Here is a 7,468-nt window from a genome sequence, read left to right on the forward strand (position 1 = left end):
CTAAATACACTGTTGAATAATATTTTTACACTTTTTGCATAATTTGTAATATAACAGTAAATGTATTCATTTAAACACAACAATATTCATTTATTTACACATTCAATGCATTCATTTAAAAATCAGAATCATCCAAAATATTATAAATTGCTAATATTTGCTGACACTTTTTATACATTTTTGTTTAAAGCTGTAATACTGTAAAAATGTAATATCTGTATCATTTTCATTTTTAAAGTTGCAATGAAATCTTTTCTTCAGTATACATTCAAATAAAATGGATTATCAAAAAAGAAAAAAAAAAAAGAAAATTAAACACAAAAAATTAAAAACAATCCTATAAATGGGTGAATCGTTCACAATAAGATTGCCATTTTCACTGAGGTCTGGGGCAAAAATCTACACAGAAAATATATTTTAAAAAAACTGTCAAAAATTACAACTTTCTAATCCTAAAATGACACATTTTAATGTGACCTTCATATGAGAAAAAGAAAGAAGTTAAAATCAGTTTAATAAAAGTCAACCCCTGGGACATACAAGTGCCCGAACTTGAAGAAAAACCCAAGTGTAATGTTTGCTCCGAGCTTAGTTAATTAAAAAGTTTGAACCTAACTCATAGAGTATTTTTAATAAAGATATAGTTTAGCTTCATTAAAACCTTGATGAAGGGATGTTTATCGATACATCAATACCTTCCTTAACAGGACACCCTAAACAAGGGGAGGTTGATTTTGAGTGCAGGATGTGAGTCTCATACCCTAATGATTTAATTAAACAATGAGCATCACAGAGCCCCAATCTGCACCACAAAAACCCCTGCCCACGTTTTCACTTTTTCACCTCAACTCAGTGTTTTGCCTTATTCCTCCCATATCGCTTTCCTTCCATCCATGATGGAGGTAATAAAGTTACTTATCGCTTCCGTCTCCACCTGAAGACCGGGAAGACTGATATAAGCGTGGCACTCCTGATGTGACTTTTAATTAATATTTATTGCGGCTCCCACCTCCAGGTAAAAGCGGGAGACTATATTACCCACCTTTATAAGGATGGAGGCGTTTAATAAGGGAAAGATAATTTCACTGTCACTGTGAGAAGCGGCGTCCCATCGAGGCATTGTGCCACTGATGTCTGGATCATGGTAGCTAATTCGTCTCATATCCCTAATAAGCCCTCAAATGGCAAAGCTTATAGAAGAAATACAAATAAATATCGTAAGCTGCTATAGAGTGCTGCGAGGTTGAAAGTACAACCGTTGTACAAGGTTTCGTGTGAATTTATCAACAAAGTCTTCTGCAATTCACACCATCACATAGCAAGTAAATGTGGGCGGATGTTTTTTTGCGAAAACGGATAATCACAACTCTGGGATTGCAGAGACTCATTACAGAAACAATACTGGTTTTGTTTGAATTTTTTTCCCCCGTCAATATGGTATGTCAGTAAACAAAGTAGAAGCCTGGGGGACGAGAGCAACCACATAACACAGAGTGGAAGACATGAAAAAGAGGAGCTCTGTTGGAGAAAGCATGTAGCGGACCAAAGTGAAGGAAACACATGAGAACCATTTGACTCGAATGCTTGATTTGCTGCCATTTCATCTTGCAAAACAAGTGGACAAATACAGGCGTCTCAGATGAGTGAGTGGGTCGTGGGTGGAGCTGAGGGAGGAATGTAGTCAACATAACTGGCAACGTTTCCACAAGCCAGTGCCACGCCGCGGTCATGCACACGGATGTCTCACTAACACGAAACTCACAAACAGGAAGGTTTCCTCACAAACAGAGGCGTAGATTCATTCTCTTGCAGCCAATAAGGGGGTGCAGGGAGCGGAATGTCTTGTCTTGTGAAATATCATAAGCCTGTCTTGTTTTGTTTGTTTAGATGCTGATAAATGAAGCATTGTGAACTACCGAGGTGGGGTAACGTTTAATAGACAGAGTCTGTGGTTATGATTTATATGTTACAAAATGAAAGTCTTTGTTGAAACCTCAAAAACTGTAATGCCCTATACCGTTACTTTCTGGTTAACGTAATGCTCTTTAGGATCATTTGTCAGGATGACACGGCTAACGTTGTAGCCAAAGGTGGAGGAGCTCATGAGAACATCTGGCAAAGCATCCTGATCACGCTCACACTGAACAATGAACTTCAGGGTAGTTTTAAGTTGATGGAGAGCAGTAATGCCGGAATGGGACGTTATTCTACCCAGGTTAAAGGTTCATTATGGAATTTTGGCCTCTCTATCGCCACCTGTGGTTGAAACACAAAACTTTCAAAATCATTGAATTTATAAAATGAATTGGGATAAGGCAAGAACTAGTGTTGCTTTCGTCAACGAAAATTATGACTAAATATCGTCATCAACGAACCTTTATTACGTGACGAAAACGAGACGAGACGAAAATGCTGGTCATGTGACGATGACTATAATTAAATGTATAATGCAATATCGTTGACGAATAAAAACGAGACTAAATGTGGTTTACAAAATAAAAACTATGCTAAAATGTCTCTTCATTTTCGTTGACCAAAACGAGACGAAACGAAATGTTATAACGTTATTTCGTCTCGTTCAGTCGCGTTATTATTATTATTTTTTAAAACAGGCCGCCAAAAACAACACTAGCAAGAACACAGTTTTGTAGACTGATTGTACTTGCTCAATAATGATTTTTTTTTTTTTTTTACCCATAAAACTTTCTATAGTGCACCTTGAATCAGATAAATAACGAGTTCTGTCATTTACACACCCTCATGTTGTTTCAAACCCTTACGGTTATTTCAAATACACATTTTTTTTTTCCTGTGGAATACAAAAACGCGTATTTTTCCAAAAAATTAAATTAAATTAATAACTATGGATTTAAAATAAGGGTGAGTAAATTATGTAAGAAGTCTTATTTTTGGGTGAACTATTCCTTTAATGTGGTCTTAATGTTATTAGCACCCAAATATACACTAACTTTACTAATTAGCATTGCGTGCATTTCATTACAATGTGCACATATGTAAAATTCATGCAAATTCCGAGTGTTATAAGTCATACTAATAAAGTGCTGAACCCTTTTTTATTGAATAGAAGCAGGAATGTTTTTATGGATTGCATATCAAAAGAACTGTTCTGATGATTGTGTATCAGGGTTACTGTTTCTACGGATGCTGACTTTTGATTAAGAACAAGATTCAAGTGTGTTTACTAGTTGAAAACTTTCAGGACCTCAAGCATGGAGTTCCCCTCATGGATGGCGGAGTGCCAAGAATATGACCTTAAATAACATCAAGCCAAAGAAACCAAATGGTTTACAGTGAGAGAAGTTGCATGTTACAATATTAGTAAACCATCTACTCTATGATATATGATGATTATCATATACAGCAATATTATAAACACAAGAACAAAAATAGCATATTAAATTATGTCCCAGCTATTCCAAACACAACAGAAAAATCACTTAAATCTCATTCATATTAACTTGACTTTTGGCCTAATCAGCCATGACTACAGATAGCAGTGCACGACAAAGAACTTGGTTGTTTGGTTTCCATTTTCAACAGTTTGCAATTGGTTGGCCTGCCCATGGTGAAATTTCATTTGTCCAAAATCTTGCTCTAAACACTGGTGTATTAAAGAAATATCTGTTTACTTTCAACTCAACATTTCTTGTTTAATTGGGCGTATTTATTTGGCAGAGCACATCATTACGAAAAAAGTTGCCTTCATAATCAAAATGTTTTAAATGGCAAATGTTGATGTCACCAAATTTCTTTGTTGACCAGCTGTCACCTTTCACGCTGCAATAAAGTGCCATCCTACATTTTTTTTCTAATTATGCTATTTCACTTACGTCACGTAGTATATATATGTCCAAAACATCATGTTAAGAAAATACGTCACATTTAAATGAGCTTTGAAAAAAAAAATCATTTTGGCTTTACACATCAAACATTTTCTAAAATATAAATATATAACAATTAATTAATCATTTATTTAACAAAGATGCATTAAATTGATCAAAAGTGACAGTAACATTTATAATGGTACAAAACAGTTCTATTTTAAATTAATGTCTATAAAATGTTGTATTAAAAATGATAAAATATTATATAAAAATATTATATTATTTTATAAAATATTTTCTGCATTCTACAAAAAAATATTGAGCAGCACAACAACTGATAATAATAAGAAATATTTCTTGAACACCATATATATATATATATGTATAAATTATAAAACATAACTTTTTTATAAACTGATTTACTGGAGTCTTTATAAGGGTCATTAAAATGGAAATGTCAGAGAAGATTTATGGAGTTATGTTGAATACATTTGTGCGCCTCAAACCTTGGTGAAGAAAGTCACAACTATTAAAGGGGTCATATGATGCGATTTCAAGTTTTCCTTTCTCTTTGGAGTGTTACAAGCTGATTGTGCATAGATAAGATCCCTGAAGTTGCAAAGACTAAAGTCTCAAAACCAAAGAGATATTCTTTAGAAAACGAAGCGTTTGAGAGAGGCGGGGCATAGAGGACCTACAATAATGTACAGTATTTGAAAAATTATGTGTTTTTTGAACATTAAAGCATGTCAACATATTCTGTTACACCAAATACACAAAATAATGATCTTTTAAAAAGCATCATATGACCCCTTTAATATCACCTAAAGGCATGCCAGCTGTGACTGACAGAATCAAAGTAAGAAAGAAAGCTTCTAATACCACATACACCAAAACCTCCTGTCAAATACCACAGTTCAGCCAGTACGTGGGATCACAGTGTTCTAACTCTGGTCATCTGGATGAAGGAACCTGTTCTCCACACTGACCAGAGCAGATCAGGTCCAAAAGAGATGCCCACAAATGACACACAGGCCCAATCACACGCCACCACCCTTTCTAACACAGCACACACTGAACCCTCTGAGTGCTTTAGTCAACCCACAAGCACACAAAATCAAATCAACATGAACACAAAAAACTGTAAACACCACATGAGGTAAACCAAAATGCCTAGAACGACTTTCAATGAAGATAAATATATTTCTAGATCCACACATGCACTTTTGAATGATCGCGACACAGCTCGACGTGCTGTGACAGCCCAAGCTGGGAGCAGATCCCAGCTGATTTGATCAGCGTCAAGACAACGCGTCTTGTGTACGAAGCTTTCAGCTGCAGTGTGTGAAGTGCTAATGACAGTTCGGACATAGGCGTAGCATAAGCTTTTCTAATGTGGAATTTGATTTAAAAACACAACTTTTCACCACACCATTACTTTATTTGGAATAATACGGACATTTTAAATAAACAAAAGTCAAAAAAATTGAAAATTGGTTTTGAAATAAAATTGTTTTGGTAGACCAATTTTTTAATTCAGATTTTTTTTAATGCATATGAGGAATTCATAGCAAAATATAATATTCCCATACCGCCAAAGGACTGTTTTTGGCGCAATCTCTCCTAGAATATGTATGTTGTTTAAAGAGCAAAAAAATATTCAATTATAAGCAACTCCCACAACTCTCACCCAATCACTCCCCTATAGGTAAAATTCAAAATTCTAATTCATAGTAAAATATGTTTTTCCTACCATTGTAATAATTATAACAGATCAATAAGAGCCCTTTTCCAGAAGGATGTTGTTTTGAAACCAAACGTAATTGCATATTAGAATCAATTTGTGAGTGATGTTGATTGGAAAAAAATCTGGCTTCTGCCCAATCGCTATCTCTTAACAAACAAGGTTAAACTCCATCACAGAATATACCTTGCTGAACTTTAATTAAATAAAAAAAGATATAGATGTAAGCTGTAGCTTTTTCAAGCAGAAGCCAGAGACAGCTTATGTGTCTTTTTTTTTCTTTTTCGATTTTATTGTTGACCATGTTGACGAAAATGTTATTTTACAGTGGAAACATGTTCTTTTAGCATTTTAAAAATGAAGTGAAGCACTATATTGACTCTATATTGCCCTCGAAGAAGAAACAAAAAGCTAATCGAATTTTGCAACCTTGTACACTCTTTAATGTATTCCTATATTGTTTATATCTCCCCTGAGCATTTGAAAATTGTTGTATTTGTTGCTGTTGTAGTTGTATTGATTGTACTGATATTCTGTTCAATTAAACAAAAAAAAAGTGTATGCGCGTGCACCAGTCAGCGGAAGCTAGAGATTACGGTTTATAAAGTTTTAAATATGGATGTTTTTCTTACAAAAATGCATCGATTCACTTCAGGAGGCCTATATTAACCCCCCAGAGCCGTGTGGAGCACTTATTCGTGATGGATTGGTTAAGTTTATTGGACTTCTATTGGACTATTGAATATCACCCATTCACTGCCATTATAAAGCTTGGAAGAGCCAGGACATTTTTAAATATAACTCAGATTGTATTTGTCTGAAAGAAGACAGTCATATACACATAGGATGGCATGAGGGTGAGCAAATTATGGGGTAATTTTCATTTTTGGGTGAACTATCCCTTTAATCTTAGTTAAATCACCCGTAATAAGCATATGGAGCACACATGCAATCTGTAGATTGTACTAGCAAATTAGTACCCTTTTTTTGGGTACCTTACATTATTAATGGACAAGGCTTGCGTTGCTTTTTTTGTCCTTGGTACAAAGGATTGGCAAGTGAGTGTGTCTGTGGTTTGAACTGTTGAGAAGAATTCGAAAAGATGACTGACACCTTCTTGCTGCCTCAGAAGTCAGGGAGGCACTAGACGGAGCTGATGTCAATAAAACAGTCGAATCCAGCCTAAAAGACCTTTATCCCAAGTGTTTAGGCTCATTTTGACTGAACTTCCTCTTCCTCTCCCACCTCACACATATTGACAAGAGCTGTGTGATACTGAGGAAGACAGAGAGACTTCAAGATGACTCTTGATGGCTAGCGGCTTTTTGGCCCTCATACGAGTTACAAGCGTCTGATGTTTGTTTGTACGCTCGCTTGCGCCGCTGGATTCGAGAAAGAGGCCCAGTGACTTTCCAAAAGGAGGATTCGGTTTCCTAAAGCGCTATGGGCTTGATTTACTGAATGTTTGCATATGAAGCCTCGTCCAAACTTGATAGAAAGTACAAAACTTGTCTAAGCTGAGATATGACTCAATATACAAGCAAAAGCTCATGAAAAATATGTTCATAATACAGTTTTTCTGCTCACCGCAGAATGTGAAATTTACAGCAAAACACAGCAGCTGTGGTTGCCGAAACTTTGCCATAAAAAATTACAGTAGCAACATTTTAGGTATTACAGGAATATTTTTTTTTTACAGTACAGTATATTTCATTAACTGATATAATGATATATAATACAGTCTGCTCATCGCAGAATGTGAAATTTACAGCAAAACACAGCAGCTGTGGTTGCCGAAACTTTGCCATAAAAAATTACAGTAGCAACATTTTAGGTATTACAGGAATATTTTTTTTTTACAGTACAGTATATATATTTC

General features: G+C 35.2%; 1 protein-coding gene across 4 annotated transcripts in view; it reads right to left on the reverse strand.

Annotated features, from left to right (window-relative positions):
- LOC107713827 (RNA-binding motif, single-stranded-interacting protein 3-like) overlaps positions 1-7,468 on the reverse strand; it is a 134,645-nt gene that overhangs the window by 81,945 nt on the left and 45,232 nt on the right. The gene's annotated exons all lie outside the window — the stretch shown is intronic.

Source organism: Sinocyclocheilus rhinocerous, unplaced genomic scaffold, assembly GCF_001515625.1.
Source record: "Sinocyclocheilus rhinocerous isolate Xijiao unplaced genomic scaffold, SAMN03320098_v1.1 scaffold779, whole genome shotgun sequence".
In the NCBI taxonomy this organism is placed as follows: Eukaryota; Metazoa; Chordata; class Actinopteri; order Cypriniformes; family Cyprinidae; genus Sinocyclocheilus; species Sinocyclocheilus rhinocerous.